At 27.4% G+C, this 9,020-nt stretch overlaps 1 pseudogene; it reads right to left on the reverse strand.

The window, feature by feature from the left end:
• Positions 1-224: 224 nt before the first annotated feature.
• On the reverse strand, positions 225-1,176 carry LOC136083320 (tRNA methyltransferase 10 homolog A-like; annotated as a pseudogene).
• Positions 1,177-9,020: the final 7,844 nt, after the last annotated feature.

Genomic DNA, 9,020 nt, shown 5'->3' on the forward strand with positions numbered 1-9,020 from the left:
AAACAAAAAAAAAAAAAAAAAAGAAGAAAAAAATACACCAAGTCAATAAGTCAATAAGATACCAAACTAGAATAAATGGGTTGGAGATCGGATTCTTTGTTTCTTTTTTATTTTAAATTAAAATGATTTTGGATTTTAAGTAAATCTTCTTTTTAATAACAGACTTATGCTTATAAAGTGCTTGAGCCAATTCCTTTAAAAAATTGTTACAAGTTGCAAATAAATAAAACCTTCAATTTTGTTAAAAATTTTAATTATCTCCAAGAAGTCATTTAAGTTACGATATATCTTTATCTTTAAGTTCAACTTCATAATCTTGCGAACTATCTAAGCCATCTAACTCATCGATGCCTTTTCTTTTAGGTAAAACATGAAAAAAAGCATCTTTCCAATCTTGAAGTTCAACATATTTCAATAATATCTCAAATACATGATTTACAGTCAAAACCTTTCTACTATTTAATTTGACATACTCATTTATTGGGAGGCATACATGACTAATAGAATAAGAGAGAGCCAATTTATGACATAATCCCTTTTGGTGGTTTAGATCAACCAAGCCACCAATGATGTAGACTTTTGTATCATCTAAAGAATGGAGAACGTTTTCTGAGTCTGCTGTCAAATAAACAATGTCTTCTTTTTTAAACTCTTCAAGATAAGTGTTCTCATGAAACTGAAGCAACCAATTTAAACAACCAGGTTGGATAGTAAAAAAAAACTGTTTTATTTTCCCATGAAAACTTGTAAAATGCAGCTGCAATGGGTTTTTTAACTTGCGGTTTTCTGCATAACATGTCCTAATTTGCTTTAAAAGCATGCAAAGGTCTGTTTCGGTCATAAAATCCACAAAATTTAAATCTATAACAATTTTTTGTTCGACAGTTCTTTGCGTTTTGATATTTTATTTTTAATCCGCTTCGGAAGTGGCAAACTGGCTGCTTTTAAATCAATTCGATTTTGTTTTTTTCTCAAACGCTCTTCTTTTCGTTTTTCATGACGTCTACTTAGATAAAGCTCTCTCTTTAAAAGTTTTTTTTGTTGGTTTTTTGATAAATTTATAAGATTAGTTTCCATCGGAACATTTTTAACATGATCTTTCCATGATGAATGAATGACAGATTTCTCTAACTCAAAAATGCTTAAAACTGGTGTACCTTGAGCTTCCTCTGACATTACTTTTAAAAATAAATATACATATATATATATATATGTATATAAATATAGTAAAAAAACACTTATTCACTTAATTACTCATTCGAAAAAATATTTTTTTGGATTAAATTATTTTCTTTTTAAAAGCTGCTCCTGTTTATGTTTCCAAGAAATGCATACTATGTTTGCAAGAAAAATTACAACAATATTTAGATAAAATTACCCATTTAGATAATAATACCCATTAAGATAAGAAATACCCATTTAGATAAAAAAATAAAATAATTAAATAAAAAATCAAAATTAATTTCTTAATTCAGACATGAAATTAAGTATTTTAAAAAATTATTAAAACAAATGACCAAGTTTATATAACTTGTATTATAATGAATTTTTTCCACAAGTAATTTTTACAAAAATACAGAAGTTAATATAACTTCTTATTTTCAGATAAGTAAAAAATTTTTGAAAATGTTACACGTGTGTGTATGTGTGTGTGTATATATATATATATATATATATATATATATATATATATATATATATATATATATATATATATATATATATATATATATATATATATATGTATGCATATATATCTACTATAGCATATATAGGGCAATTGCTTACTTATCTTTATAGCATATGGCTTTTTCAGAAAAAGAAAAAAAAAAATAATGAAAAAAAAAAGATTGCTGCCCCAGCCCACACCATCAGTCAGCAGCACTCCTTTGCAGCAGGCTGTGAGATAATCAATGTATGAACTGAAACCCTCAGAAGCAGGCTATTTCAGTATGATATTACACGACCTAAACATGCATTTATACTTATCGACTGAGGGTTTGGCATGGGGTAGCAATCTCTTCTATTATTATTTTTCATACTTTTTTTTTGTGAAAAAGCCCTATGCTATAAAGATAAGAAAAAAATTTAACAATTTGTTATCTATATACACATATATTGCATACTTTAATGCATTTTTGATGCATATTTTGATCAGCAGTCTGACTTTATGCTGAAATAGGGAGCTGATGGGGGTTTCAGTACATACATTGACTGACTAAATAGGGAGAACATAAACAAATAGTGATGCATCACCTACTGAGGGTTTGTGTTAAAGCAGCTATACTTTTCATTTAAGTTTTTTTGCTTTTTTTTTTCCAAAAAAAAACATGGAATTAGGTAAGGAAAAATGTCACTAAATGTATATCTATATACAATATCGTGCATGTATACATAACTATAAATACCTGTTTAGATAAGCAGCCTGACCTATACTGAAACAGCTAGCTGCCAGGGGCTTCAGTACATACATCAACTACATTATAGCGAATTACCGGTAGGAGTGCTGCTATATTGCTAGAGGATTTGGGCTGGGGCACCCAATACTAGGGTGGGGCATAAAACAATAAAATCAATAAAAAAAATACCATAATAATTTTTGTGGTTCCTTTTGATATATGTATCAAAAATATATATATAAAATTTTTTTAATGGGTACTTTTATGGTTGATCTCAATAGTCCGAAAATACAAAAACTTCTAATTTTTTTAAAAATGGAGGGGCAGGGTCACAAATATTTCAAAAATACTGTAAGGGTTGTTTTTGTAGCCTGATATATCTGATTTTAGATTATGTTTGTTTTTTTTTTGCAAATGACGATGGGAACAGTCAGTCATATCCATTCGAATACATGCTATTTTAGACGACGATTAGCAACAATCAGTTAAACTAGCTTGGTAAGTTTTAAGGAAATCTTGACCAAGTTTAATAGTGCGTTCTGCACTGTCATTTACAATGAGAAGATCAGTGATGTAATTTTTAAATCTAATATACAAGGAAATAAGTCCCAGTTTGATGAACTGATTTTCAGCCATTCTGTATTGTGTAATGTCATTTTTGATAAATCAAAGAAAAACCAGCTTTCAGGAACAATAAAATCTTTTTTTTTTGTTATTTTATTTTCATTGAAAATAAAAATTTCAGAACTCGTTTTTCCCATCTAATAACTGGCAGGCTTAGCTGTTTGAGATAATATAAAAGCTATTTTACGTAACTAATCAACAGGTAAACATTTATCAGTAAAACACATTGCCACAAACTTTTTATTTAAAAACTAAATGTGCTTTTTAAATGACTTCAATACAGCTTCAGCTGGTTTAACTCAGAGTACTGTATAATATCATTATCAGTTTTAAGATCTAAAGAGAGTGCTGTAGCATAGAAGATAGAAGCTTTAATAAACCACGGAACATAAAACAGTGCTGCAAATGAAGCTATTTCATGAATCAGCTTTACCTCTTGCAATGGTATTATATTGGCAAATAAGCTACTGAATTGTGGCTGAAGAAGGATATATGTTAAATGATAAACTCTCTGTGCCATAAATTTGGCATTATGTGAAGCCATTGAAAATCTTTTACTTCCCCACATAACCAAAGAATTGCTAATTGTATAAAATGCTTCCAGTCATTTCTTGAAAACATCATTATTGCGACAATTTTGAATGAATCTTAATGATTCAGAAGCCTAAATTTAAAAAAATATATCTACTATTAAAACTTAGTCATATATGCATTATTATAATTTGAACAATCAAAACAACCTGCTTTCCAAAAAAATTACCTTTTTTTTTTCTGAGTCAAATCTCAGGTTACCATAACTTATCTTCTTTTCAAAAATCAATTTCCAATTACCCTTCAGCTTTTTAAATACCTCAGCCTTTGGTCAACTTGTATTACAACCAATAAGAACACATGAAAAGTGCTGAAAGGTATTTATTTTAAATCACTTATTTAAATTTTAATAAAAAGGTGAATCGTTTCATTCATGGAGAAATATTCATAATTAAATATAAAAATAATTATAAAAATGTTTTATGATACTTTGTTCATCTTTAGCTTCATTCAATATTTACTTTTTTAATAGACATGATGACAACAAGCCATCCAAACCAAAGCTTTTCCTTTCCACTATTTAATTAGAGTACAGACTCATTCTAGCCAACCAGTATTTGCGGCTGTGGTGTCTTGTAAAGTTTTTGACTGCTTTTTCAAGAGACTCAGCAGTGTTGTCTTACAATACCCAAAAGTTGGGATTCTAAAAGATCTGGTGAACTGATTAGCACAACTACTCTTTCAGCTTTCTCTTTACCAAGTTCATCCATTTTTACCATAATTTTTGAGTCAAAATGCGTGGTAAGACTTTTATCCTTAGCCAATATGATGAAGTTGTTTTTAATATTACATGCAGTTTTATTTATACTTGACTTTTTCTGCTTTAAAATACCTTGTTTAGAAATAGAATAATCACTTGCTTTTCCAGAACTGTTATTTATAAATGAAGCAAGAGTTGCAATTTTTCCATATTGTGATGCTGTTGGAGCTAAATCTTTTTAAATATTTTGTGGAACAAAAAAAGGAACAGCATTAGATTTTTTAATTTTTCTAATGGGCTGGTGATACTGTTCATCTTTGTCATTATTGAAAGTATTTAAACATTTTGTTGGCTCTTCAAATTTCTCAGTAACTAACTCTTTCTGTTATCTAATGGACTCTTTCGTTCTTTGATATTTCAATTGTTTTGTTTCTCAATTTTTTGTGAAATTTTTATCTTTTGCTAACATTTTTTGTGCTACTTTTTTGGTCATTAAAAAAATCTTTTTGTCTGGTTTTTGGCTTACATTAAAAACCCATCAAGCATTCTTGAAAAAGTTTCTCTTTTAAAAACTAAATTTTCACTTAAACGGCTCCTGTATTTGTTAAATCATATCTTTTCCAGCAAGAAAAATTTTACAGCCAGTGACCGGGGCCATGGCTGCGGCTAAAAATAAAAATTTCTTCAAACGCAGCCCCGGCCCCGTCAAAGTTATAAGATTTAGCAAGGGTTGATAGCTGGGGCTAGGAAAAAATTTATAATACTTAACATATTATAATTTTATACTTACATTTACTAGTTATTAAATACAAGCATATATTTATATACTTTTAAACTCTTATTTACTTCCAACAAGGTTGCAAGCAACCACTATTTAGTTAACGGAAATGGTTAACTGAAGACTTAAAAAGTTGTGGGTTGTATAAAAAAGGAAAACATAAAGATGGGTAAGAGTTATAAGATTTTTTTGATGTGCAAGAAAAAAAAACTGGATTAATAAAAGTTTTTATAATATGAAAAAACAGATATAGTAAAAGAATGCAACTTGTTGAATAAGAAGCCAGCAAGAATGAGTTTTGGCTTTTTGTAATTAAGATGATAGCTTGTTTGAGCATTGACCATGATTAGAGAAAAAGCATAAGGTAGGCTAAAGCCTGATGATGATCATGATCACGATCATGATGATGGTAATGGTGATTATGATGATCATGTTGATCATAATGATGTTTATATATGCATATATTTACAAAATATAACATTTTTTTGAAGTTAAAAATTATACTTTAGGATGTATAAATATTTATGCAGCCCGGGTCAGAAACCTGACGTTGGCAATATTTTGTCAAACTCGGCCCAGACCCCAGTCAAATATTTACCCCAGTCGCTAACTATTCACAATGAGATATTTTTTTGCAACTACTGCTTGTTGACATTATTTTTATTAACACTGAAACGAAAACTTTTAAAATTGCAATCATCTTTTGCAAAAAAACAAAACATAATCTAAAATCGGATATATAAGACTACAAAATTACACTTGGTATTTCTGAAATACGTATCAAAAAATAATACTTTTTGATACATATATCAAAATGATGTATGTATTAGAAAACACCGCAAAAATTATGGTATTTTTTTTAATGACTTGTTTATTGACACTATTGGTGTTTACACCTCACCCTATTTTATATATATATATGTATATATATATATATATATATTTATATATATATATATATATATATATATATATATTTATATATATAATATAGATGTGCACTGAAGCCTACTTTTGGTCAATGTACTCTTTTCTTTTTTATTAGGTCAACTAGAATTATTATCAAATATAATGTTAACAGCCAATTTTAATGTTTATATATATACATATATATATATATATATATATATATATATATATATATATATATATATATATATATATATATATATATATATATATGTATATATATATATATATATATATATACAGATACACATATATATGTACATATAAATGTATACATATATATATATATATATATATATATATATATATATATACATATATATATATATATATATATATATATATATATATATATATATATATATATGTATATATATACAGTTGATGTATGCAGGGTAAAGCGGAGCATATCGGGACTGCGGGACATAACAATAAAGTTATGCCTGAAGCCTTTTATCTGAGCTTAAAATTACAAAGATCAATGACAAAAGATTAATATTGAATTATTGATAATTAGCTTTATTTATAAAAAGTTTATTTTTCATACATAATTTTTTTAAACCAGATTCTAAATGAGAATAAAAAAAAGTCCGGAATTTTACCTTTTGAATAGTATTACTTTCAGAAGAATGACTTTTGTGGGGCATATTGGGACAACAAGTTATTTATATAATTAATTATATTACTACCATTAAATGATGCTGTTTACAATTTGATGATTTTATTTCCAATCTAAATTATTATTTTCCTTATTTAGAAAAGCAATATTAGAAATAAACTCAAAGAAACTGTTATTTATTTAACTTAACTTGGATTATTAATAGTGTTTAATGTAAATAACTATGGTAAGGAATTATTTAAGAAAGATCAATCATCCAAAATGAGATAAAATGCAGTTTTTTGCTGTGAGTAGAATAAAAACTTAGAATTAGGAGAGCTGCTGATAAATATGGCATATTTATTTATGCTCTATATTGGCATATTGCTATATTGGCTAATAAGCCAGCTCATCAAAAATGTTGCTAATTAGTTTCAGGATATTTATTGTGCAAATTTAGTAGTAGTTACCAATTTAACAATATATATCAGTTTTGCCTCTCCTCATTTTTAGAATATTTAATAAGTTTGTTTATTTAAGAGTATTTCATAATAAAAAACAAAAAGTTTTTTTCATTTTTGTCTATAATTTATGCTTTTATGTGTTATTACACACAAAAGGAACATGATAAACAATACAGTGTTTTTATATTTTATTTTTATCTTTACTTACAAAATAAAATAATATTTTAGTTTAATTAACACTGCATAAAGTGTTCTTCTGTACGCCTATGTTTTCATATTCTCTGAATTCAGACTACAGCAGTACTTTTTTTATACTTACTTATTTGTAGTACAACTGCACTCGTTGCATTTGTTAAATAAATTATCTTCTATTACATTTAGCATGCGATGAAACCAAACCCAATCAGTGTCAAAAAGTATATGTTAAATTTGTTCTGCGAAAATAGCGGTGGCGAAACACTGTCCCGGGCAAAAAAAATGCCCGCAGAGACTTTTTTTAAATGCCCGTTAAACAATTTGGAATGACCGTTTAAATTTTAATTCCACAGTACGGTGGGAACATTACATTGAAATAGGTGGCCAAAATATAATTGTTGTATTTATGTGAGTATTAAGCCTAATTGAGTAAATTGAGACTTAAAATAATTTTTTTATTTTTAACCAGCTCATAGGCACAGCAAAGGAGGGAAGTAGGATGCAGATGAGATCTGGGGGCACCAGTTGGATTTTTAATTTACAATAATTTTGGACATTGTCCAAAGAATTGACGACTTCTGAAATGCTTCAAACTTATGTTCATGCTAAAGTCAAAATATGTTTTTTTTTGTTTGTTTGTTTGTTTGTTTGTTCTTTATTACATTTTAAACAACATGTCGTTATAAAATATAAAGTTTACAAGATTACAAGATAAGAATAATCAGTAAATGACAATAAAAAGTTTACAAAAATAGATCGATAAAAAAAAATAAAAGAACGCGGGGACTCTTAGAAGACCGTTTGGTCTTGTCGTCGAGAACCGCTAACATGAACGTGATAATTTCTCGTAATATTCGTAAAAGATAAATAAGATAATTACAAATTTTTTCTTTACAGAAAAATTCGTTGAAATTATTAAAATCTGATGTATACACTATATATTCGAAAGGAAAAAAAAAATTGCATAAAAATCTTAGTATATACCGTAAAATCGACTAAGTTCGGTCACTTATGCTTTGAACATTTATTTATCACGCATAAATACAAAAATTTTAATTTTTTTTCCCGAAACATACAAAAAATTATATTGATAACCGATATTGTAAAAATAAAAAAATGAAATATAAAAACTAGTACTCAATATTTAATTTAAAATGAAAACATCTAATTTACTTTGACCGTACTTTCAATACCATCTCATAAGTTTGGTCGCTAATAACGTATCACAAACTTAACGTCACAAATAATGAAAGCTAATTTTTAAATGTTATTTTTTTGTAAAATTATGATATAAATTCAGGTAATGCCAGTAACTAAGGAGGGTGTCGCCCCGGGCTCAAAAAAAAAAAGTCTTTTGGGGCACCAATGAAAACAAGAAGGAGCACATAAAAAAGGCCTTTTTAAATATAAGTAGTAGTTTTTTTAATTTTTATTGAAATTAGTAAACTATTTTATTACTTTGGCTATTATCACCTTAGCTTTGCCACTGGTTAATAAAATTAAAAGTATACTTTTCAATTAATTTAAAATGGTTTTTTTCAATTAACAAAAAAACACTACTTTGCTTTAAATGAAATTTATATGTTTATTGGTAATTCTTGCACGTATCGTTGATTATAGTAGAACAGCAAGATCCACACTACCAATCGTCACAGGAATCGCAACGCATCCATATTTGTCGTAGAGCTGTAATTTTATTTCC

Source organism: Hydra vulgaris, chromosome 08 (assembly GCF_038396675.1).
Source record: "Hydra vulgaris chromosome 08, alternate assembly HydraT2T_AEP".
In the NCBI taxonomy this organism is placed as follows: Eukaryota; Metazoa; Cnidaria; class Hydrozoa; order Anthoathecata; family Hydridae; genus Hydra; species Hydra vulgaris.